This window comes from Lithobates pipiens, unplaced genomic scaffold (genome assembly GCF_037356315.1).
Source record: "Lithobates pipiens isolate NorthernLeopardFrog02 unplaced genomic scaffold, aLitPip1_a1.2 Scaffold_3, whole genome shotgun sequence".
Classification (NCBI taxonomy): Eukaryota; Metazoa; Chordata; class Amphibia; order Anura; family Ranidae; genus Lithobates; species Lithobates pipiens.
Genome location: NW_027507790.1, coordinates 179,472,830 through 179,499,415, shown reverse-complemented (window position 1 = coordinate 179,499,415; position 26,586 = coordinate 179,472,830). Strand labels below are relative to the sequence as shown.

At 42.8% G+C, this 26,586-nt stretch overlaps 1 protein-coding gene across 4 annotated transcripts in view; it reads right to left on the bottom strand.

Moving 5' to 3' along the window:
* IQGAP2 (IQ motif containing GTPase activating protein 2) overlaps window positions 1-26,586 on the bottom strand; it is a 401,604-nt gene that overhangs the window by 185,052 nt on the left and 189,966 nt on the right. The window lies entirely within an intron of this gene.

Here is a 26,586-nt window from a genome sequence, read left to right as displayed (position 1 = left end):
GACCAACTTTTCCAACTTGCCGGAAACATTTTCCGACAAAATGCTCCTATCGGACATACTCCGATCATGTGTAGCCTACTCCGACAGACAAAGTACCACGCATGCTCAGATCAAATTCCTAGACCAAAGCTATTGGCTACTAGCCTGAACGTAGTCCCGTCGTAACGAAATAACGTCATCACGTTATGTACAATCGGATTTTCTGACAACGTAGTCCGACCGTGTGTATGCAACATCACTTCCGGACCTCTTCCGGAATTAATCCGGAATCTCCGACCGTGTGTACAAGGGCTAAGAAAAACCTGCTTGGATTGTTCCTGGGTGTCAAGGTCTCTGGAATGGTTTATGGGTACCCATAACAGTTGAGCCTACCCCCTTACTATATGAATACACAGTTTTAGAAGCTATAAAGAAAAAAAAAAAACTATAAAGGATGATTAAATGGCAACCTGCCTGGAATGTAGTTACAACAGACTCAGGTCTGTGTAACTAAATATTAAAGTGGGTGTAAACCATAGTATCTGTCTATCTTTTTAACAATAAAAACTACCAAGATCCTCATTCACTCCCTTGTTATCTCTCGCCTTGACTATTGCAACTCCCTTCTCATTGGCCTGCCTCTCCATAGGCTATCTCCTCTTCAGTCCATCATGAATGCTGCTGCCAGACTTATCCACCTTACCAACCTCTCAGTGTCTGCCAACCCTCTCCTCCAATCCCTACACTGGCTCCCAATCACCCAGCGAATTAAATTCAAAATACTAACCACAACATACAAAGCCATTCACAACTCTGCCCCGAGCTACATCACCAATCTTGTCTCCAAATATCACCCAAACCGTCCTCTCCATTCTTCTCAAGATTTCCTACTTTCAAGCTCTCTCGTCTCCTCCTCCCACACTCGTCTCCAGGACTTCTCCAGAGCCTCTCCAATCCTCTGGAACTCGCTACCTCCACCGGTCCGGCTATCCTCTACTCTTGCTACCTTCAGACGATCCCTGAAAACTCATCTATTCAGGGAAGCCTATCACGTCTCAAACTAATCTCCTACCACTTCCATAAACTCATTCCCAACAATTATAACCTTCTGTACCACCTGCCCCACCCTTTTAGATTGTAAGCTCTTCTGAGCAGGGTCCTCTTAATCCTCTTGTATTTAATTGTATTGTAACTGTATTGTCTCCATTTTATATTGTAAAGCGCTGCGTAACTTGCTGTCGCTATATAAATCCTGAATAATAATAATAATATCTGAAGTTTTCTCTACTCTACATCCTTTCACAGTGCAGACTTTAAAGCTTGTCTGAGCAGTCAGAAAAAAAAGCAGAGCACAGACCAGTGAGGAAAGCTCTGAGAGCTGATTGGAGGGAATGGACACACCCCCTTCACACAGCACACAGGAACAGAGCTGAGGCTGTCAATTAGCTGGAGTTCCCTCCCCTGTCACCATTTTTCTCTTGGCGCCAGGAAAACTTGTCATAAGTGACTCATGCAGATAACGGAGGTAGCAGACCGAAACGACACTTAGTGATCTGGATTGAGACAAGTACACACTATAGGAGGATATGCTTTGTTCATTTTCCGTGTTTGAGGTTTACATCCACTTCAAGAGCTGTCTGAAGCTTTAATATAATCAGTCATGGGACACACTTGTTAAAGCGGAACTTTACTACATCTGAGCACCACACACCAAAAACACTTATTCGTTTTTAAAAGTCAGAGCAAACGCATCCATCCACTCATGTTGCCATGTTTTATTTTACTGAGATATCACTTTAACCCCCCCTCCCCCCAGCATTACTGGCCGTGGTCATCTTGTGTAAGGGCAGAGGATTAATGTGGCATTTACTTCCTGGAATCCATCCGCCCTTAGCTCAGGCTTGCAGGCAGGAGGGTGTGCTTAGCTGAGAAAACCTTCCTCCCCTCCTGAAGAGTCCTGTGATGTATAATTTAGCTAGGCCTGGAAACCGGAATGTAACTGACAAAGTGTAGAAAAAATAAAAAATAAGAAAAGTTTAACATGTGAAAAAATGATAGACTTCCTATATATTTAGTATCATTAGCAGCATAAGCATTAAAAAATGCTAAAGTTGATTGAGAGAGTAGTAAGTAGCAAGTTCTTCTTTAAGTCACTTTCTTTCCTTAGCAATGAATTGAAAACAACAATTAAACAAAACCTCTAATCTTTGTGATCAAAGTGTTTTCTTTGTTTCGAAAGACGGAAGTGACTAATAGATTCCACAGAATGCATCAAACTTTTCTTAAAGTAATCTATCAACTTCATTATCATCTACCTCCATCTTTAGCCATCAGTGACAGATTATACAACCAATATCTGGCAGATCGTCAGATCGCCAGCGGCAATGGGTGGTGTTAGTCTGACACACCGCTACACCAATCTCGATAAAGAGCCTCTGATGGAGGCCCTTTACCACATAATCAGCCGAGTCCAATCACGGGTGATGACGATGTAAACAGGAAGAGCTGTTGATTGTTTATCAGCACAGCCCCCCTTCGGATGCCCATCCAGGACCACCAGGGATTGCCACCACACTGGACCACCAGGGAAATGCAAATCAGTGCCCAGGCAGCTAGCAATCAGTGCCCATCCCCAATGCCTGCCAGTGCCATCAGTGATGCCTATCAATGCCATCTATCAGTGTCCAGCAGTGCCACCTATCAGTACAGCCTTTCAGTGCCCAGTGTTGCCCATGAGTGCTGCCCATCAATGCCACCCATCAGTGCCGCCTACCAGTGCCAAATCAGTAAAGGAGAAAACGTACTTATTTACAAAATTTTATAACAGAAACAAAAATAATTTTTTTCTTCTTTCAAAATTTTAGGTCTTTTTTTTTTATTTGTTTAGCAAAAATAAAAAATGCAAAGGTGATCAAATACCACCAAAACAAAAGCTCTATTTGTGAGGACAAAATTATAAAAATTCTGTTTGGGTACAGTGTAGCATGACCGTGCAAATGTCATTTAAACAGTGACAGCGCTGAAAGCTGAAAATTGGTTTGGGCAGGAAGGGGGTGGAAGTGCCCTGTATTGAAGTAGTTAAAGCAGAAATCCAGGCAATTATTGAAAAAATCCAGTGTAGTAAAATAATCATTCAAAAATAAATATACAGTTGGTAAAATAAGTATTGAATACGTCACCGTATTTCTTGGTCCTCTCCCCCAGGCCAATTTAAACTCAACTGAGACAGCCAGCGCGCTTGGCCTGAGAACCACCCAACCACCACTTCTGTCTAGGAAAGCAAAAGGCTGGTAGAAGCTATTAAGCGGTGTATGTGGAAGCCGACAAGCTGTAGGCTTGCTTGGCCTGGTAGTTAGGACCTGTAAATATTGTATAGTTAGTGCCGAGACACGGCTAGGTTTTTGTTTGGCTATTTTTGTTTCTAATTGTTTTCTGGAACACTGTATAACACCTGTATATAGACTTGTATATATCACAAATAAACACTGCACTGTTTGTCACTACCTCACTGGGATTTGGTATTTGTGCCTGAAAGACTGCTCATCCCAGGGAGCTTTGTACCTATCTTCCAAGTTAATATATTTTTTTTTATTATTATACCTAGAAAAATAGTGACATGTTCAATACTTATTTTACCCGCTGTATCTCTATCTAAAGACTATGGTGTTTTAATAGCAGTATACATTTTTTTGACTGGCCTGCACAGAGCCCTGACCTCATCCCAATAGAACACATTTGGGATGAATTAGAGTGGAGACGGCAAACCAGGCCTTCTCATCCCCATCGGTGCCTGACTTCGCAAATGCGCTTCTAGAAGAATAGTCAAACATCCCCATAGACACTCCTAAACCTTGTGGTCAGCCTTTCCAGAAGAGTTGAAGCCGTTATAGCTGTAAAGGGTGGGCCAACTCAATATTGAACCCTACGGACTAAGACTGGGATGCCTTTAAAGTTTATGTGTGAATAAAGGCAGGTGCCCCAATATTTTTGGTAATATAGTGTAGTTTTGACAAGGGACAGGGATAAAAAACATGTAGTAACTAAAACATACAGGAAAGAATGCGTAGGTGACACATTACTAATCGCATCCAGCTGCCATCCACCACATACAATTAGATCAATTACAATCGGTGAATCCACCAGAGCTAAGAACAACTACACAATTGTGGATTTTTAACATGAATGTGGGACAGTTTTGATCAGACCAAGAAAGAGAAGCTACAAAGAATGGAGTATTGATTTGATTGACAAAAACTATAAAATTGCACCAACAGGAAATACAGGCGTCAATGTAAAATGTGAGAACAGAGATCATTTTGTTATCACTTTTTCAGCGGAATTGTTTTTCCTCATCTAGCCGCTTTGCAAATCAATACATGTATCCTTAATCCTGTTGGTATAATACAATATATTAAAAGATCTTATAAAAATAGATCTTTGTAAAAAAGATCTATTTTTACAATAGAAAAGTAATAGTAGTACCAACATCAGATTTACATTTTCACCAGAAGGTGGCGATGTGGTCAAGCTCAGCTCCATTCATTGGGGTTTTGAACTATTTGAAGCATTCAAATTTTGCTTTGGTCACGGGTACCCACTGGACAATGCAGGACAGTAAACTTGGCGAAGGATTATTTTGAGTTTAAATGGTTTGATTTCAAGTATCAGACAATGAAGAGACCTTTGGCACAGAAAACTCGGCAAAAGGGAATTGCGATTTCAACAGATTGCTGAAAAGGAACAAAGGTTTGTTGGCAGCGCTTTCTGATGCTGCACTTCACAGAGATTAACTCTTGTAAGGCAGGAGGATTGTAGAAGCCCGGCTAACGTCAAGATATCAGGGAGTATAGTCATGCACTTCCATGGAATTTAACTGGCAAAAATGTCTGAAAATACAATAAATTGAAATATTCTCCAGTTAAAATAATATTCCATGGCACGTGTGCAATGAAAGATCTTTTTTTTACACTCAAGCTGTGCACAGCAGGATACTGTATAGGATAAGAAGAAAATATACTGAAGCTGGATATAAAATCCATGCATGAAGCGTGCTCATACATCCCTAAGCTTCCACACCAGGGACCGAACATCCCAATGCTGTAAACATAGCTGAAAATCCAGCGAGCAATCCAATCCTGAAATCCAGGTAGATGTTTGAAAGCCTTAGTAAACCCAGGTATGTATTTAACAAAACTCCAGACAAAAAGAAGATAAAATGAATAGCCTATTAAAACATAAAATAAAAAGCCAGCTTTTCTGCAATATTCAACATTTTATTTTTCCTGCAGTACTTTTTTTTTTTTTCGACACTAGATGTCCTCTGTCTGATGGCCAACATCATTTAACCTACTTTCTCTGAGCCCAAGTCATCCAGGACCAGCCTGTAACTGGACATTGGCAAGCTCATCTGTCACTCTGCTGCCTCCGCCTATCAACATGCTTCTTGTCACCATGTGAATTGACTGGCTTCAACTGCTTCTTCCTCTTTACACCTAAGTCATGGTGTACAGGGACTGCAGGTGGTCAAATTCAGGTACTTACACTGATAGCATTTAAAAAATATTTATTGAGGTAACAATGATGAATTGTGTCATTTATATCTGCCTAGAGTTCAGCTTTAAAATTATTAAAGCTGAATTCCAGGAATTCAGCTCCTTTGTAATAAAAACAAATGAATACTATGAGTCTAGCGAGGTGCATGACACCTCCTGGGAGTAGCTCTACCATTTATATCTGATCGTTTTAGGCCACTTTCACATGGCTGGGTTGGTGTGGCCATTAGATTCTTGCGGCAAGAATGTGTAAATTCTTGATACCCATATGACTGGGCTATCCACTTAAACTAATGACGGCCTGACAGCTGCCGCTCGCATGCAGCCGCACAAAGAGCAGTTGACTGCGGACTAGGATAGATGTCTGAGCCTGAACACAGTCAGCTGGGTCCAGCAGACTTTAAGCATAATTTTGAACTACATTTTGTAAGAATACCAGAATTCTGCCCCCCCCCCCCCCCCCCCCGTTTCCATTACAGTAGCTCTCAGACTGGGAGAGGAAGGGTCAAACCATGTTTCACTGCTCCTCATTTAGAAGGGAAGACCCAGGGATAATCTCAACAATGTGCTTTTCCCTCCTTCATGGTCCTACCAGCCACCTGATGTGTGTCTGTAACCATGTTTTACTGCCTAACTGCAATGAAGGCCGGGGCCCGAGCTGCGCAGCCTGGATCACAAGAATGGTTATACAGAACTGCAAATCTTTTAGGTAGAACCCTTTTGTATATGTAGTTAAACTGTGCAGTCAGTGGAGTCAACTAAAAGCTTTTAATTATATGTTACTGAATATCAGTGTTGCCCCGCCCCCCACCCCTGACAGCGGGGTACATACATTTTGTATAGAATAACTACCACACATAAGCAAACTGCCTCGAGGAAGTGGCCCTGAACTCAAAGTACATATCTGATATAGTTATTGGAAAAATAGTTTACTTCTTGGTACGCGAGGCTCCTAGGCGTACCTACAGACACTGTATGTCTAAAGTGTGAGATCCAAGGCACTAGTGCCTCTGACTGCTAGTCTCATAAGATTTGGTTATGTCATGCATGTTCTCGAACTTGAAGAAAGTCACTGGCTTAGGAGGAGGCTTGGTACTCCTGGCAGAAGTAGATTTCTTGTGCTAACTCAACAGGAACACATGATAGTATGTTTGGCTTTAAAAACTAGGTTCACTTTTGGGGGGGGTACTTGTGCATGCTCGCTCCTGAGCCCCACTGGTGTGTCCATTGACAAAGGCAGCGAGACTTTGCCCCACCCCCACTCCCTTGTCACTGGCTTTGATTGGCAGTCCATGGCTCCTGGTTCCTCCAAAGCCAGCAAGACTCAGAAGTGAGGGGAGAGAAGAGCTGCAGAGCTGGATTGAATGAGGGCTCAGGTAAGTATAAGGGGAGAAGGGGGGGGCACAACATTCGATGCCTAAACATTTTTTATCTTAATGCAAGAAATGCTTAGGCTTTAGCACCATTTGAACTGCCCCTCACAGGTGGATTTGAATGTTTGTTCCCATTTGTGGTCACTGCTCAGACCCAATAGGTCATCTTTATTAAAAAAAATAAAAAATACTCAGCTCCATGACACAAGACAAACTTTTCATAGTACAATAGAAAAGCCAGACTCAAAATGACAGAGGGTGTCAGGTCACATATTGTATATTAGATACTCTTCTAGAGGAGAAAAAAAAACATTTGTGAGTTTAGGATTTTCAAAGATTCCGCATACTAAGGCAGCTGGATTATCAATAAAATCGGAAATGTCCTTCAAACGTAGCAGAGGTTTGTGAGTCACTCTCCAGTCCGGAGTTAAAAAGGTGTGCTCAGCATGTTTAACATTCGAAAAGGCTGGACTGAGCCAACACATAATTTGGCACCTGCTGGGCTTATATTCACGTTAATACAACCGTGCAATATTCAGCATGCAGTCAGTAGCAAGGAAATCATTGCTGCTCTTCATTAAAATTTTCAGTGAAACGTGTCAGCTTTTTCTCCACTATGGCTTTATATAACATTTTAGTAATAGAGATCCAAGAGTGCAGATATTCTTTTTGCATGAATTCATTTTATCATGATTGTTTTTTTTGGGCACTGCCAGACCTTACCAGGTGACTGGCTTGCATCACTTCCCCTGCAGGAAAGCATCAGGTAACAGACCACAACCTGATGCAACACAATGGTTCTGCTGTGAACATAACAAATCTACCTACAAACGTGAGAAAATCACCCAATTATGCCTTGCCACCTTGCACAAAAAAAGCAATCAGATTGGGTGAAAAATCCTCTCCAATCACTATGGCTTGCTCTGCAGAAAAGCTCATGCTTTGTGCATCCGCAGTGAGCCGACGCATAAAAATGGTTTAAAATCTGCAGCTTTTATTGAATACAAGAATACCTGGTGAGCCTGCTTGGAAGGTTCAGGTTTTGGGTACCTTATGAAATGGTTGACAGTTGTCTCAAATGCATTTCTCCCTTGTCCCTCCATCACATGTGTCCCTAGAGCCTATTACAAGGGGCAGTGCCAACACACACTGGCCAGACATAATCCATAATGATGTGCAGGTGAAGCTGGAGTGGGTGCATGTAGACAAGCAGAAAATACTGGTACGCCCTTGTGCCTTTAAAGTGGTTGTAACCCCTTACAAACCACTTTGACCTACAGGTAAGCCTAGATTAAGGATTACCTGTAGGTCCAAGCAATATCTCCCAAACCTATATGGTTTAGGAGATATTTGGCCGAAAACAGGCACCGCTGTCTACAGCGCATGCGCCGTAGACAGCGGCGCGCAGGCGCACTGAGCGCGGCATTCTCAACGACGGAGCTGCCGCGCGTGTCGGCTCCCGTGCGCATGCGTGGGAGTGACGTCATCGCGGCTTCGCCAAATGACAGCGGCGGAGCTGCGAGACCCCACCAAGAAGATGGATGCGCCTGACTACAGGGGACAGCGGCGACTTCGCTGGCTCCTGTGTCAGGTAAGTGACACATAATGGACTACTATGCGATGCATAGTAGTCCATTATGCTTTGCCTTTGCAGGGAATGAAAGAGGAAGTAAACTCATCAGGGTTTACTTCCTCTTTAAGGAGGGGTGGGCTCCTTCCCGGCTCACCAGCCTATCCATTATAATGCATGTACTTCCACTGTGGAGGATCTCAAAATTTAGAGTTAGGAATACAGATACTGGGGTGCCTTGACGGGGCTCTGTAGCTTATGCGTGTATTTGCATGTGTGTTAATGCAAACTGTTAGACAGGACAATTCGGGATGGTTAGCAGGCTGGTTGATAAGTTGAGCTGGGAATTTCTTTGGCTTTGTTTTGCATGCATTACCCTTCCATGTGCTCCTTGCTGCAACGGCCAGTTATAGGTAAGGGCAATGGCCATATGTTTGCATGTAGACAGGAAGTGGCTAAAATAGGCTGTTAAAAACCAACAGCACCGGGAAGCATAAAAGGATGAAAAATGTGAAAACGCCATTTCATGAAAGTAAATACATGCCAATTGTTTATGACATGCAGATTTATAGTGGAATTAAAGGGTAAGTTCACTTTTACAGAAAAATCTATAAGATGCATTTACACAGGACCTCCCACCTCGCGTCCCTTCCTTCTGGGTTAGGACTCAACTGACTGATTGACCAGGCCTGATGACACCATTCCTACGCATGTGCATGAGTAACATCATCACAGAATGAGGAAGATTCCAATAGGGACTCTTAACATAAAAGTCAGCTTTTTATTTTTTCCAATTCCACTTTAAAGTGGTAGTAAATCACAGCAAAATAAATAAATCGGGCCTTCGGCAGTTTAAGTCATAATGTGCTAGTATACCTGAAAGCTTCCATCTTCACCCGGCCTTAGGTGATTAGAATGGCCGAAGCCGGCGATTACATCACTCACGTGGCCTGTGCGCAGAAGTCACCATTTATGGCATGGCTCTAAAGAAACAGCACAGGTATGTCGTTCCTTCAGAGTGCAAAACCGTGCAGGTTTACGAGACATTTATTGTACCTATAGGTAAGCCTCATTTTAGGCTTACCTACAGTGGGGATTGAAAGTTTGGACATCCCAGGTAAAAAGGTGTATTAATGTTCATAACAAAGCCAAGGAAAGATGGAAAAATCTCCAAATGGCATCAAATTACAGCTTAGACATTCTTATAATATGTCAAAACAAGTTAGATTTTATTTCCATCATTTACACTTTCAAAATTACAGAAAACAAAAAAATGGTGTCTGCAAAAGTTTGGGCACCCTGCAGAATTTATAGCATGCACTGCCCCCTTTGCAAAGCTGAGACCTGCCAGTGTCATGGATTGTTCTCAATCATCATCTGGGAAGACCAGGTGATGTCAATCTCAAAGGGTTTAAATGGTCAGACTCATCTGACCTTGCCCCAACAATCAGCACCATGGGTTCTTCTAAGCAGTTGTCTAGAAAACTGAAATTGAAAATAGTTGACGCTCACAAAGCTGGAGAAGGCAATAAGAAGATAGCAAAGCATTTTCAGATGTCAATATCCTCTGTTCAGAATGTAATTAAGAAATGGCAGTCATCAGGAACAGTGGAAGTTAAAGCAAGATCTGGAAGACCAAGAAAAATATCAGACAGAACAGATCGCAGGATTGTGAGAAACAATTCAAAACCCACGTTTGACTGCACGATCCCTCCAGAAAGATCTGGCAGACACTGGAGCTGTGGTACACTATTCCACTATAAAGAGATACTTGTACAAATATGGTCTTCATGGAAGAGTCATCAGAAGAAAACCTCTTCTACGTCCTCACCACAAAAATCAGCGCTTGAACTTTGAAAATGAACATATAGACAAGCCTGAGGCATTTTGGAAACAAGTTCTGTGGACCGATGAGGTTAAAACAGAACTTTTTGGGCGGAATGAGCAAAGGTACGTTTGGAGAAGAAAGGGCACAGAATTTAATGAAAAGAACCTCTGTCCAACTGTTAAGCATGGGGGTGGATCAATCATGCTTTGGGGTTGTATTGCAGCCAGTGGCACAGGGAACATTTCACGAGTAGAAGGAAAAATGGATTCAATAAAATTTCAGCAAGTTTTGGATGGTAACTTGATGCCATCTGTGAAAAAGCTGAAGTTAAAGAGAGGATGGCTTCTACAAATGAATAATGATCCTAAACACAACTCAAAATACATGGGGGATTACATCAAGAGGCATAAACTGAAGGTTTTGACATGGCCTTCACAATCTCCTGACCTCAACATTATTGATAATCTATGGATAGACCTTAAAAGAGCAGTGCGTGACAGACAGCCCAGAAATCTCAAAGAACGGGAAAACTTTTGTAAGGAAGAATGGGCAAAGATACCTCAAACAAGAATTGAAAGACTCTTGGCTGGCTACAAAAAGCATTTACAAGCTGTGATACTTGCCAGAGGGGGCAGTACAAGATATTAACTCTGCAGGGTGCCCAAACTTTTGCAGACACAATTTTTTTTGTTTTCTGTAATTTTGAAAGTGTAAATGATGGAAATAAAATCTAACTTTTTTTGGCATATTATAGGAATGTCTAATCTGTAATGTGATGCCATTTGGAGATTTTTTCCATCTTTCCTTGGCTTCATTATGCACATTAATACACATTTTTACCTGGGGTGCCCAAAGTTTCGATCCCCACTGTAGAGATAAAAATCATACATGGGAGCCAACTCCCACCTTAAAGGCTAATTCTACCTTTCTTGCCAGGTTTTATGTTATACCCATATCTATGGAGTAACATGGAATATGTCGCCATTCCGTAAACTGCCCCATTAGGCTTCTTCTTACTGCAAGAATTCTGTATAGATTTGAATTTGGAGCGACTGTGCATGGCTTTGCCTGCACAGACTCCTTATCCATTCACAGGCCTGTTTGGAGCTGGTGTGTATAAATATAAATCTCTGCACTGGTCTGAAAAGGATGGAACCGCCGCTACTCAAGACCAGGAAGGAATCAAATACAGGCATACTCCACTTTTAAGTACACAATGGGGTTTATTTACTAAAGCTGGAAGGTGTATAATCAGGCTCACTTCTGCATAGAAACCAATGAACTTCTAACCCCAGCTTGTTCAATTAAGCTCTGGTAATAAAACCTGGAAGCTGATTGGTTTCTATGCAGAAGTGAGCCTGATTTTGCACTTTCCAGCTTTAGTAAATAAACCCCATTGTGTACTTAAAAATGGGGTATGCCTGTAGGTAATAAAATAAACGGCGCGCTATTCCCTGTATTAAAGTGTATGACACAAAGAGATGGAACTAAAAATGACTAGTATATACACAATATGTGAATTAAATAGCCTCAATCCCTTGAGACCAATATTGAATAAATAAGTGCATAAGTGACACTGTATAGTGCTCAAAACAATGTGTGAAGAGGAACAATCATAAAAACTGTATATACAATAAAAGAAATGCGATGTGACCTATGTGATAATCAATTGCATCACACGCAGTTCATATACATGAGCAAAAATGCCGTTAATGGAACACTTTCAGACAGCTTTCTGCATCCCTTTCCTATGCTGAAAAACGTCAGAGTATTGCAAAAATGCCTTGATAGATTCCACTTGTAAGTAACCTGTATGAAGCCGGAGCTGGAAGGATAGTAATAATAAATGCACACTTTTCCTTTTTGGAATATAGGTTTATTGTTTTCTTTGTAAAAAGTGTAATATGCCTTTAAAGACGTCCAGTTTGTATTTATGGTACCTTCCCCTTCACTTAGCTGTCAAGGCCGTCCGCTGCTCCAATCCACCACTTCAATCCAAGTAAAAGTTGGACTGATGCAGCGGGTGGCATTGCATTGGCAGGATAATGCCTGCTGTACCATGGGGTGTGTGACAGATCCCGGAGTCTTCACAGCATTTTCAGTATAAGAAAAATGTGACAGCAAAGAAAGACAAGGTGTCAAAGGATCAGTAAGGGTCATTTTTGCAGAGAAACTGAAGCTGACAAACGATTGTTTCAAATGATTTCCAGTTTGGACTAGACTCAATTTATCCTATTTTGTTTGGCAATGTAATTTGTCTTCAAATTTAAACAATGAACAGAATGCTCCCTCCTCTCCAGTCTGGAAGTGGCTCTTGTCAGTGAAAGAATCCAGCAGAGACTGTCAATACAAGTTTAAAGGCCATCTGAAAAAGCTGTGTTTACCCATATGGAGCTAAATGGAACGGAACAAAAGATTCTGCAACTGCAATAAACATCTATTAAATTAAAAATATACATCGCTTGTATAAAAGATCTTAACCGGGTTTGGAACAGATAACCGAGCCTTATTCTTACTAAATAGATTTGATTTCCTGTCCTGTAATCTTTAGTATCCAGCCTTCAAAACAGGACAAAACCGATAACAAAATAGCAGCCAATCTTTCACTGTGTAGCACTTGCAAATATAATGTAAAATAAATCAAACAAGGTATTTTTAAAACAAACAGTTTTAAAGCCCAACGCTGACTATATACACTGTTAGGGTTTATTTTTTTGTTTTTTTTTCATTAAGTCAGTGGACTGAAAAATAACCAACAGATTCTTCTATCTACAAACGAAGTGGATGGAGGAATTACCCCCGGCTAGGACATTGTATTCTGACAGTGGGACCCCCTGCTGTCAGAATTCATTAATCGGTGGCTGAAGCCTCCAGGTGTTAATACAGTCATTAGACTGGTCATATGCATTTATTAAGGCCTAGTACACACAGGCCAAATGTTGGGTGGCATCGGGCAGTTTAATAAAAACCGGCCAACATTCAGCTGCCAGTGTGTACTGCAGCTGTTCGGCCGGCTGCTGTAAAAAAAGGTCTGCCAATTGGCTCCCATTCAAGCCCTCTCAGCCAATAGCTGAGAGTGCTGACTGGAGTGTCCTGGTGGGTGGGCTGTTGCCCCTGTCAGAACACAATAGAACAGCAGGGGAGATATCTTTACGAACATTGGATTATTAGTACAGTGGCTCTGACCAGAGCTGTCAGGTTTTTTTGGTTCAGCCCGCTGAGTTGAACGAAAAAAAAAAAAAACTATAAAAAACAATTATTAGTGTGTGCCAGTCTTAAGAGTGCCGACTATGCCCATCATCTCCACCTACTTCCTACATTAATTTCTATACATGAAAAAGCGGTCTATGAATGAAGGATGGATGTATGAACCAAATGTCTGCCTCCTAATTACCATCTTGCAACATTGCTAGGTAAAATGAAGGCTAAAAAAAATAAAATAAAAAAAGTAATTTAAAGCTTTCCACCTGCCCAAATGCTCCCTGCGCACGCATATACAATCATAAAGCCACATGCTGCCTCCCATTGCATCAGCAGAACTTGTTTGCACAAGCAGCCAATAGAAGCATTTTACCCAAATTTTTGTCTGGCACATTCTGTAGAGCTCCCTGCAATGAACTTGTTCAGGCACTCCCTGTGCCCCTCCTTCTCTTCCACCATCTTGTTATCTCAAGGTGAACATCACACATACAGCACACATACAAAAGTTTTATGCACCTTTAAAAATTGTTGTAAGGGGAGTATGCTTTCAGAAACAAAGAAACACGTTGCTTTTATCAACAATATACACAGTACAGAAAACATTTAATTTAAATGTATATTTGCAGTGTCCACCATTTGCTTTGAAAAAAAAACTATTTTCCCATGCACACTTGCAGTGTTAGGGAAATTTGCAGGATATAGTCCAGTGCAAGATTAAACAATTATACCAAACAGGTGTTAATATTAGAGCAACACAAATAATACAATCAATCATCAAATCAAACTGCATTAGCAGTGTAGGAGGAAGGAAACTGGGTTGGGATAAGCCATTCTCTGCCAACAAGCTGAGGTTGCGGAAGACAGTTTGATGTCAAAAATTACACACAATGGCAAGACTGAGCACAGCAACAAGACACAGGATGATCTTGCTACATCAACAAGGCCTCTCACAGGCCAAAGTTTCAAGGAAGACAGGTATCTATTGTCCAAGACCAAAAACACAGCAGTCCGCCAACTAAACTGTGCAGTAGATAAAAAGATACATCATGCTGCACTCCTTTTACAATTGGAAGATGGCCTTTTGCACCATTATGTCAGATCTGTCAGAAACCAGTGGAACCCTGGGACATCTTTCTATGGTCAGGAGAAGTTGGATCAGGAGTGGTCCTCACAGAAAAAAAAAAAAAAAAAAATTATATATATATATATATATATATATATATATATATATATATTGTACAGGACACTAAGGTTGGGTCCTGGACGGGTGCTATGTAGCACCTATATTCGGGTTGTGGTCCCTTTAAGGGAATCCCGGAAGGCTTCAGGGGGTCACCCAAAAAAATGGGTGAGAAATGCCGGAGATAGTCTTTAGGAGAGGACTGACTCGTGGTCCTCTCTATATTGAGAGATAGCCGGGACCCGGAATTTGGGAGGCTCTGAAGTGACATTTGGGTGGGAAAGAGCCTCCCTCCCTGACCACAGGGATTCGGCACACAGGGGGTTAAAGGCCTCCAAGAAGACAGCAAGTAGTAGTGAGGTGGTGGTGAGGAGGAGTAGGAGATTAACACCTGTCTGAGGAGCTGTCTGGCTGTTTTGCTGGCTGCAAAAGATCTCTGTAAGGACTTTGGGGTGAAGACCTGACTACAGAACTGTATGCGCTAGTCGGGACCCCCATGAGTCCGGTCACAGGACCCGCGGACTCGATCGCCGCGGGCATCCCCACGATCGTCTCACGGGACGGCTGAATGGAGGAAATGGCGTGTAAACAGCATTTCTCCATTCTGCCTAGCAACTAGTGACGCTGATCTCTGCTCCATGTGATTGGAGCAGAGATCAGTGTTCACTAAATGAAAGCCCATCCCCCCCCAGTTAGTAACACACCCCTAGGAACACTTAACCCCTACACTGCCACCCACTGGTTAACCCCTTCACTGCCAGTGTAATTTACACAGGAATCACTGCATTTATATAGCACTGATTACTGTATAAATGACAATGGTCCCAAAAATGTGTCAAAAATGTCCGATGGGTCCCCCACAATGTCGCAGTCACAATAAAAAATCGCTGCTCGCCGCCATTACTAGTAAAAAAAAAATAATACAAAATTATTAATAAAAATGCTATAAAACTATCCCTATTTTGTAAACGCTATAACTTTTGCGCAAACCAATCAATAATCACTTATTGCGATTTTTTTTTACCAAAAATATGTAGAAGAATACGTATCGGCCTAAACTGAGGGAAAAAAATTTTTTTTATATATTTTTGGGGGATATTATAACAAAAAGTAAAAAATAATGCGTTTTTTTTCAAAATTGTCGTTCTATTTTTGTTTATAGCGCAAAAAATAAAAACCGCAGGGGTGAACAAATACCACCAAAAGAAAGGTCTATTTGTGGGAAAAAAAAGGACGTCAATTTTGTTTGGGAGCCATGACGCACGACCGTGCAATTGTCAGTTAAAGCGACACAGTGCCGAATCGCAAAAAGTGGTCTGGTCTTTGACCAGCAAAATGGTCCGGTCTGTAAGTGGTTAATTTACGTTTTATTTGTGTGCTGAAGAAAGCCTAATTTTTTATTATAAATAAAAGTATTTTGGTTTCACCTTTACCGGTTTATGCACTTGGTCCCGTGGAGCTAGTATCACCAAACTTTACTATATATACACACACACACACATCTATAGAAGCAAGGCCAAGTGATTCACCTGTGCACAAAAATACAAATTAGCGTGCAGAAAAATGGCAGCAGGTTCCCTGGACTAATGAGCCAAATCTAAATTGGTTGTCTGTAACAGAAGTCAGTTTTCTAAACACCTAGAGAGTGGTTTGCAGGCAACAGTGAAGCATGGTGGAGGTTACTTGCAGGTTTGGGGCTCCTTCTGTACATGAAGTTGGGGATTTGGTCAGAATCAATGGTGGTCTTAATGCTGAAAAGTACAGGCAGAAAGGTATCCATCATTCAAAACCATCAGGGAGGGGTCTGATCAGCCCAAAATTCATTCTGCAGAAGGATAATAACCCGAAATGTATAGCCAAAGTAATAAAGAACTATCTTCAGGGAAAAGAACAACAAGGATTTCTGGAAGAGATGGTATGCCTTCTTTCTCACCCTTAGTCTACATTCCCACTAGTGCAACCCCAAAGCCACATGATTTAGAGTGCGACTTTGATCTGACTTTACACTCTCTGGATCAAAGTTGCATCAAAAGTCTCATCAAAGTAGTGCAGACACCTTTTCTAAGCTGTACCGATTTAAACAGGTTCCATTGAAATCAATGGGCTGCGACTTGTCATGAAACTTTGTGTGTCCAAAGTTGCATGACAAATGGCACTAGTGGGAATGGAGCTTTAAGCATACTGATCGCAACATCACTGAGTTTGTCTGGACTTGTCTCTTTATGAAGAGACCCGAGCAACGGAGACAGCCCAATATTACAAAAGAAATGTGGTTAGTTCTCTTAGATGTTTGGAAAAACCTACCTGCTAACTTCCTTAAACTGATGGCGGCGTGACCGGAAACCGACCTTGATGGAAGCCTAATCCTCCTGCTCTCTCTCAGACCACAAATAAAGGCACTTTTGGGGACATTACGCTTCCACCTCGTGGGCAGATTCAGGACCACCCGATCCACCACAGCCCGGGGAACATCGCTACCCCCGCCCGGACGCTCCAAGGACCTCCGGTCCTTCTTTCCACTGACAGACATGCCGCTCAGTGGAGCTCACAAAATGGCGCCGGGCGCCTCCACAGCCCGCTCCTGGACCTCAACACAAACACCCCAGCTGGCTCATACGCAGCATTGGGCCACTCATCAACTCAGCGGGGCTCCGCGAAACCTCCCTCATCCTCCGGAGAGGCAAGCCCGCCATACAGCCTTTCCTCCCAGGAGGCCCCACCACAAGGTTTGCAAACCGCCATTCCGGGCCCCCGCCCACAGTACACGGATGCATTCCCCTGCTTGCTGAGGAGGGCCTCAGACCCCTGCATCCTCGCCACTGAACCCAGTTCCCCTGCATCCTCAGACTTCTCTATGGACTTCCCGGCTCTGCCAGACCTCCAGGCACCCGGTCAGCCAGATACCTCAAGAGCCTGAGGGACACCAAGCCATCTGCCATGCAGCAGCTTAACCACCACCGCCCCAAGGCCCAGAGACTGACCCACCCACAGGTCCTCAGCCCCCTCAAAGACCAGGCAACCCCACAAATAGCCTATACCAGTGATGGCGAACCTTGGCACCCCAGATGTTTTGGAACTACATTTCCCATGATGCTCATGCACTCTGCAGTGTAGTTGAGCATCATGGGAAATTTAGTTTCAAAACATCTGGGGTGCCAAGGTTCGCCATCACCGGCCTATACACAAAAAGTGTGCTCCCCTGCTCACCTCGCCCCGGGGAGCAGGAACAACAGACACCCCCCTGCCTACCCAGGCATCACCCTGGGAAGGGACATGGGACTCGCCACCCAGGCCAACACACTCGGCTCAGGGTACAGACACCTTCTACCCTCAACCTTTGCCGCCTCGCACAAATATGCCACAACAAGACCCAATGGTAGCCCAGACCTACCCTATACGCCCGCAGGCGATCCCCACCAAGGATGACTTTAAACAAATGATAGAGGACGTAAAGTCCACATGCTGCTCAGAAATACAAATGCTCCAGTCAGGCCTCAAACATAGCGGACAGAGTGGAAATGGCCGAAGAAGACATTCAAGAAACGAAGCTAGCAGTCCACAGAGTCCAAATACAGGGAGCAGACCACCGCACCCTGCTGAGAGACATGCAACGCCACGTGGAAGACCTGGACAATAGGGGGCGCAGAAACATCAGAGTGAGAGCAATCCAAAAAGGTGAAAGTCCCGAGGACATACAAACTATCCTACAAGATATGTTTAACAATCTCCTGGGCGAGCCCGCCATCAAACACATCGAAATTGACAGAGCCCACTGAGCCCTTCGTCCTAAGAATGCCACTTCCAAACCAAGAGATGTCATTTGCAGAATCAACTCTTACCCCCTAAAGAGGAGATCATGCGACAAGCCCACCTAGCATGCAAAGTGACTTTCAAAGATGCCCAAGTACAACTCTTTCCTGACCGGTCATGTATCACTCTGCAGAAACGCAGGCTCCTTCAACCCCTGCTGCACACTCACAAATCCGCCATCCTAAGACACCCGGAGGACCTACACGCCTTCTGCGACGACCTGGGAATTCCTATTCCCCAACTACCAGAATGGGACCTTGTGGCTACATCACTTCCACCACCCACAGTTTGGCAGAAGGTCCCTCCACATCACAGGCTTCGGAACAGGGACGTATCCCAGAAGAGAGCCAAACACAGAAATGGCTGAAACATACACGAGCCCTCCCTATACCAACCGACTAAGAAACACCTTACACTTCAACAAAACTGATGACCAGACCCTGGACACTCCCGAATATCTAGTCCCCCCCCCCCCCCCCCCGGTGCCCCAGTTTTAATCCCCAGTTTATAATATGGGCATGTCTCTGATGAGACCCGAGAGAGGTCTCATCAGAGACATGCCTACTCACCACCCTGGTTATACCACCACAGTTCACGTAGTTTTACAGTTAAGGTTTTGCATGACCAAACTTGGGCTCCCTTGCAACAGCCTGACCCGCCCCCTAGGGTTCAGATTGGGTGGTTCCTTGGGAACCCGTACCGACCTGGGCAAATCACCCTCCCAAGGTCGAGAAATTACATATGTTCAAGTATCTCAATGTTCACTGAAAACTAACTTTCAACTCTCTCTTCTCCTCCTCTCCTTGTCATCACCATATGGCTCACCGCAAAATCAGCGGAACTCGCCTGGATCTCCTCCCGAGGAATGCCTGCGCCTGGCTCCCGGTTGTCAAACCCAAGTCTCCACATCAGGTAAGACCCCCACCTGACACCATGGCTAAGATACTATCCCTGAACATTCACAGTTTAAACTCCAAGAAAAAATGGCACCTGGCGCTAAGGGAGTTCAAAACAGTCAGGAGCAGACATTATCTTTGTCCAAGAAATACACTTTGACAAAGGGGGCTCCTTCGCATTCGCCTCCAAATTCCCCCAAATCTACCACTCCTCAAGGCCACATAAACGGGTGGGAGTTGCCATTCTTATTAAACATGAGTCCCCCTTTACCTGCTCAGACCACTATAGTGATCCCCATGGCAATTTTGTCATCCTCAAGGGAATGTGGCAAACCCAGAAGATCACCCTTTGCACCTTATATGCCCCAAACATTCAGCAATATAGTTTCTTTTTTAAAAAGGTACTGGTCTGCCTCTTTAAATCTGATCATGTTTTTTTGGTCGTGGGGGCAACTTTAATTTAACCCACTCGACAACTGTGGATCACCGCATGGCGAGCCCCCGGGTACCGCCAGCTCAAGTCCTTAGGGACTCGAAGCTCTTCCGCCAACTCACTAGACCATATGCACTCTTCGATGCCTGGTGGGCTCTCCACCCAGGGGATCGACAGTACACATTTTACTTAGCCCCCCACCAAACACACTCCCGTATCGATTACTTCTTTGTCAACAACCCCATGCTTAAAATAACACACAAAGCACAGATTCTCCCAATCTCATGGTCTAACAATGCCCCCATCTCAATCACGGTGGACCTAGGCTCCCCCAATATTAGACCCTATAACTGGAAACTAAATACATTTCCCCTCAATCTCCCATCAAAAACTGAGCTAACCTCCACCTTAAAACATTACTTTGCCGAAAATAACACACCTAACATGTCCCTCTCTACACTCTAGGAAGCCCACAAGGCAGTCCTCCGAGGCAGATGCATGGCACTTTCCTCTGCCATGAAAAAAGATACTCTTGCCACAAAACTCTGAACTGATAAGGAGCTAAGAGTGCTACAGCGTCAACTGCAACTATCCCCTACCTTAAACCTTCTTTAAAAAAAAAAAAAAAAAAAAACACAAACCTACGAGCGACCCTAAGTGACCTGGCTCTAGGCCGTGTAGAAAAAGCCAAGACAAGTATACTACGATAAAGGTAACAAGGCCCACTCCCTTCAAGCAAGGACAACTCCCATATGTCTACGCCCCACCAGATTAAGAATAAACTAAACTGCACACTATCCCACCCCAAGGACATTGGCAACGCCTTTGCCAAATTCTACACAGATCTCTATAACAGTTCTGACATTCCTAGTAACCCCTCTCCCCTGATCTCTCCTACCGCATGCAACAATACCTCAAACAGACTGGTGTCGCCCAACTCCAAGCCTCCGACCTAGCGACCCTAAACGCATCAGGGAAGAAGAGATATAACAAACCATCAAATCCCTACCCTCCCATAAATCTCCAGGCCCAAACGGTCTGCCCTATGAATACTATAAATCCTTACTCCCCCATATGTGCAGACCCTTCAATGTCTTCCAAGACTCCCGAATCCCACCAGACATGCAACACTCCTTTATCACCCTGATCCCCAAACCAGATAAAGACACCATCCTATGCGCTCCTCCCAGGTTAAAAGCTCTTTGCACTCTCCCCAGCCGTCTCCGTAACCAATGGTACCCGGCAGGGGTGCCCACTATCGCCCCTGCTATTTGCACTATCTGTAGAACCCATGGCAGCATCCATCCAAACTAACCAAGCCATACAGGGAATACCGGTTAGGGGCAATGCGTTTAAGATCTCGCTATTCGCGGACGATATCATCCTCACCCTGACGCAACCTAGAATCTCCCTTCCCAACCTTCATGCAGAACTTGAACGCAATGGAGCCCTCTCGGGATATAAAATGAATACGTCTAAAATCAGAGGCCCTCCCAATTAATATTCCAGTAGTGGAAGCTACCCACCTGCAGTCCAATTTCTCCTACCATTGGAAAACAGTCTCCTTGAAATATCTAGGAATACACATCACCCCAGAATTCACCTCTCTATATCAGGAGAACTCCCCCCCCCCCCCCCTTTCGCTCGATCAGAACTCTACTCCTACAATGGAAGAAACACCACATCTCCCTTCTAGGATTGATAGCTTCAGTGAAGATAATCTTCCCAAAGCTACTCTACCTTTTTAAAACACTACCTATCCCTGTCCCCTATAAATATCTGAGAAAACTACAATCCGATTTACTCAAAGTCACCTGGAACCACAAAAGACACAGAATACCCCAATCAGTAATGATAACGACATGCCCAGACAGGGGCTTTGCATTCCTTCATCTTATTAAATACTACCAAGCCACCCAACTGCGTGCGTTCCCCCAGCGCTCCTATAACAAGTGGACAGAAATTGGAAAAATCTGGCTGGCCCCGACCCACCCAAATAGCTTACTTTGGAGTGCGAATGCGGAGGTGTCCCTTGAACGCTTATTAGGATCCATGTCCCAGCTATGATGCCTCTGGCGCAAGCTATCCCCCACACACACACACACACACACACAAGCTGTCATCAGAAAGATCGCTTCTGACTTAATTTGTTTGTAACCCCAAGGTTCCAGATAGCCTCACTCACGAAATGCCCCATCCATGGACATCACAAAACCTATTTCACTATGAGACCCAAGTAGAACCCAGATCACGAAAACTACTGCCCTACGCTGATCTCCAGATCAAATTTGATCTGCCACGTCACGTGCTTTACAGCTACCTACAAATACGTCACTATGCCCTGACCATATCCCCCGACCTGCAATTCTCTCCCCAAACCTCTTTTGAAAACCTAATCCTAGCAGGCACTGCTCAGAAAGGTCTAATATCATCCATCTACTAAATGCCTTCCCAATGTAAACCAAAGGCAAACATGCATATATGATCAAATGGGAGAAAATCCTCAATGAGGAGATTTCTATAGAACAACGGTGGGCGATACGGGCGGCAAAAAGCTCTCTCTGCACTTTATATAAAGAAAACACGTACAAAGTACTCCTCTTTTGATATATGACTCCAGATATCCTCCACACCATATAGCCCTCTAGCTCTGACCGCTGCTGGAGATGTCAAAAAGACAAAGGCACCCTTCTCCATATTTACTGGAGCTGCCCACTGATTCCCCTCTTCTGGACTATGGTTCAGTAGTTGTTGGCCCATCTTCTAGACTCACAGATACCCCTGACCCCCAATTTTTTCCTACTAGGAGTGTCACAGCCAAAACTTCCCACATCATATAAAAAACTAGCACGCCACATCCTTACAGCGGCATGCTGTCTTATCGCCCTAAACTGTAAAAATAAACTCCCTCGGAAGCATTATACGTCAGAATTAAAGATGTGGAGCTGATGGAGAAAATGACGGGCAGGATGCAGGACAGGCTGGAAGCCCATGACAAAAATATGGGGGCTTTGGCACCTCCAGGAGGACCCACCCTGACCAGGTGAAATGAGCCACTATACTGTTGACTTTCTCTCTTCTTCTCTATCAAGAGTTTTCTTGTAACTCTCGCCATCTTGCAAGAAATGTCACAAGTGATTACATGATGTTCTAATAGATGCTCACCATCTTCAGATACAAGACGATTATTTTATACTATGTTATATGAAGGCTCCAGTGATTGTCGACAAGAATCTCCTTGTTTTTTCTTTTCTAGCATGAGTGCTGTAATATTTTCACGTAACGCAAATATATTAAATAAAAAGTTATTTGGAGAGAGAGAAAAAAAAAAAAACTGACAAGTGGCATCTTAGTCTCTGATGAGCAGCTGCTAGGTATGCTATGTCACCAATCAGGTTGAGAGCTAACATAAGCAAACTAGTAACCATAATGCCTTGTGCATACTGGACATTTTTACAGCTGCCGTTTTTGGCTTCAGGGAGTTTTTTCTGCAGCCAGTAAACTCCCCAGCATGTTATCCTATGTGTCCATGCACACACAGGCTTTTATCAGCATTTTTTGGCAAGGGTATTTTCTAGCTGGGAAAAAAACAAAACAAACAGAACAGTGGGTTTGAAGAGGAGTTTGTCAGCTGTAAAACGCTCAAAAATGCCATATTTATGAGCATTTTGGAGCCATAAGCTTTTGTGAGTATAGTTTTTCTAAAAAAAAAAAAAAAAAAAAAAAAAAAAAAAAAAATAAAAAATTTAAATAAACAACGCTACTGCAAAAACTAATTTTATAACTACAGCTTCCTAAAGCTACTGGCATTTTGATAACGTCTAGTGCGCATGAAGTCGAACGGCTATTATTCAGAGCATGCCCCAAATGTAACCGTTTTGGGGAACAAGTAAAATCGGTGGGTTTAGATTCACTTTCAGCATCCTCACTTTACAGAAGTGCCTAAAGCTTTTGAACAGTACTGTATATTCCTGCCTTATTTCAGAGCCAGCAGCAATTCAAAATGTATTTACATAAATGTTCTATTCCAAAAAAAATTGCGGTATGCAGAGATTATGATATTCTGACCACTGCATGATACAGCACCTAGAATGTTAACACGTGACCTTGAGACCAGAGTAGTGCCAGGAATGGGGAAATGGAAGCCAACACTCCTCTGTCATTCTCCTTTTCGGGCCAGAAACAGTGGGAAGACTATATTCATTGCTGTTATACTTGGGCAAATAAGCAGTAAGTGGTCTCAGCAAATAGCACCAACACTGGTCTTTTATTATTGAAGATCCATGCACAGAAATCTATGTACAGCTGATTGTCACATCTTTGGGAGAGGAAATTGTCACAGCTATACCACAGAAGGATAAAACTCCTGCACCAGGATGGTACATCACCATACCAGCTTTTCTCCCTCAACTCATAGCCACAAACAGAAATACATAAAACCAATGAGCTTTGATAAAACTATAAATATTACAGTAAATGTGAATAAAAAATAAATAAAAAGTGTTCTGAAAATGGAATGAGTCATCAGAGTTCTGAAAATCGTTTTCATTTCCTGAGTTTCTCTAAATCACACTGGAACTGAAATAGCATGATTTCTAGAAAAAAAAACAAGCTGCTTTTTCAGGGTAAAGTTGGCTTGACGTTGCACATATGCAAGGTCCTGTGACCACACAAGAGACATCGAGGTCCACATGTGTTTCTCCTTATCCGACTTCACATCATACAAGCTCTCAGTCTCAGTTCTCATATCAGCCTGCTGTGACTCAGAGCTGCGGGGCTAAGCTCTTAACGCCTTATTGGCAGATGGCAATTGTTTCACTATTAAAGCTAACCACAAAAAATGGTAATGCAACACATTCCATTACTGTCAGAGTATATCCTCATATACTTATTATCCAGAGCAGAACTCCAACCAAACAGCTAAATACACAGCTGCAATATAATTAACTGAATTGAATTGTCTACAAAAAGTGTTGCACGTCTTCTGCCAGTCTTGTGATTCACATATCTCTGCCACACTTTATACCCAGCAGGGTGACACTCGTGGTTTTTAACAGATCACCACACTGCTGAATCCCCTCATTCTGTATGCCAAGTAGACTCCACCCATTTAGCACCTGAGACCTGAAACATGGTAGGGAGGATAATACATACATAACCCGGAAAGTTTATTTTCAATGGCAAAACTTAGTTGGTAAAAAATCTTCTAAACTTATTCTAGTTGTCATATATTGAATTTGTTTTATGCAAATGTTTTTTTGCATTTTGGTCCCCAATAGTGCAACTGAAGCAAAACAACCAACTATGGGTAGCAAGGCACTGTCAAAAGATCTCCAGGATAAAAAGTTGTGGACAGGCACAAGTCAGGAGATGGATACAAGAAAATATATCAATGCCTAGAAGTACAATGAAGTCTTTTATTAAAGTGGTTGTAAACCCACTTTTTGGACTACCTATAGGTAAGCCTAGAATAAGGCTTACCTATAGGTAGTGGAAATATCTCCTAAACATGCACCGTTTAGGATATATTTGACTTGTACTCCGGCGAAAATTCCTACGGCGCATGCGCGGGGAAGAAACAAAACCAAGTGCCGTTTCTTCCCTAGCCTGTGCTGTTAGTCGTGGCTCCCACGCGTGTGTGGGAGCGACATCACGTAGTTCCGGTGAAGCACAGAGCCGGAGTCCGCAGCCCGGAAGGAAGAGGGCCAGAAGATGGACGCTGCCCACACAGGGCACATCGCTGGATTCTTTTTCAGGTAAGTGGCACATAATGGGCTCGTATGCGATGCATACTAGCCCGTTATGCTTTTCATTTGCAGGCTGCAGCAACAAGCAAGAGAGGAAGTAAAACCCATCAGGGTTTACTTCCTCTTTAACCACTTCAATACAGGGCATTTCCACCCCCTTCATGCCCAGGCCAAAATTTCAGTTTTCAACGCTGTCGCATTTTGAACAATTGCGCATGCAACACTGTACACAAATAAAATAATTTTTTCATCACGAATAGATCTTTCTTTTGGTGGTATCACCTCTATGTTTTTCATTTCTTGCGCTATAAACAAAAGAGTGACAAGTTTTGGAAAAAAAAAAAAACCTCAAATTTTTTTTATGAGAAACAGAAATCCGCACTTAGGATAAAACGGTGAACTGCAGCCTCCCTAAAAAGGAAACACCACCGGAGTGGGTCTGCAAAAACAAAAAAAACAAACTCTAAATAGGGGAGATGGTGCTGGTCAAAGAAAAATAAAAGTATATGTATATAAAGTGCAAGTGCCAGTACCTGTGTTTGAAAAGTGAACCAGTGCATATATCAAAAACCTGCGACACAAACTGATGGGAATATATAAGTAAAATAATACTTAAAGTGCAAAATCCCTACAAATTTAAAGTGCAATATATATAACCAACGGCATATACCCGGTTTCCCTGAAAATAAGTCTTATTTTTGTGCTAATTATCCACTACAAATCAATCCTAATTCATGTTTTAGATAATAAAAAAAAATTGTAAATAAATGTCCCAAAAAATTATATTCAAGAATGTCAAAACTATATATTATATATATATATATATATATATATATATATATATATATATATATATATATATATATATATATATATATATATATATATATATACACACACACACACACACACACACAATGTAATTAAAAATGTAAAATCATCAAAAAATTTATAATAATCTGTGAATGGTGATCCGTGTGACAGCAGAAAAAAAAAAGGTGACTTCTTCAGTGCTCC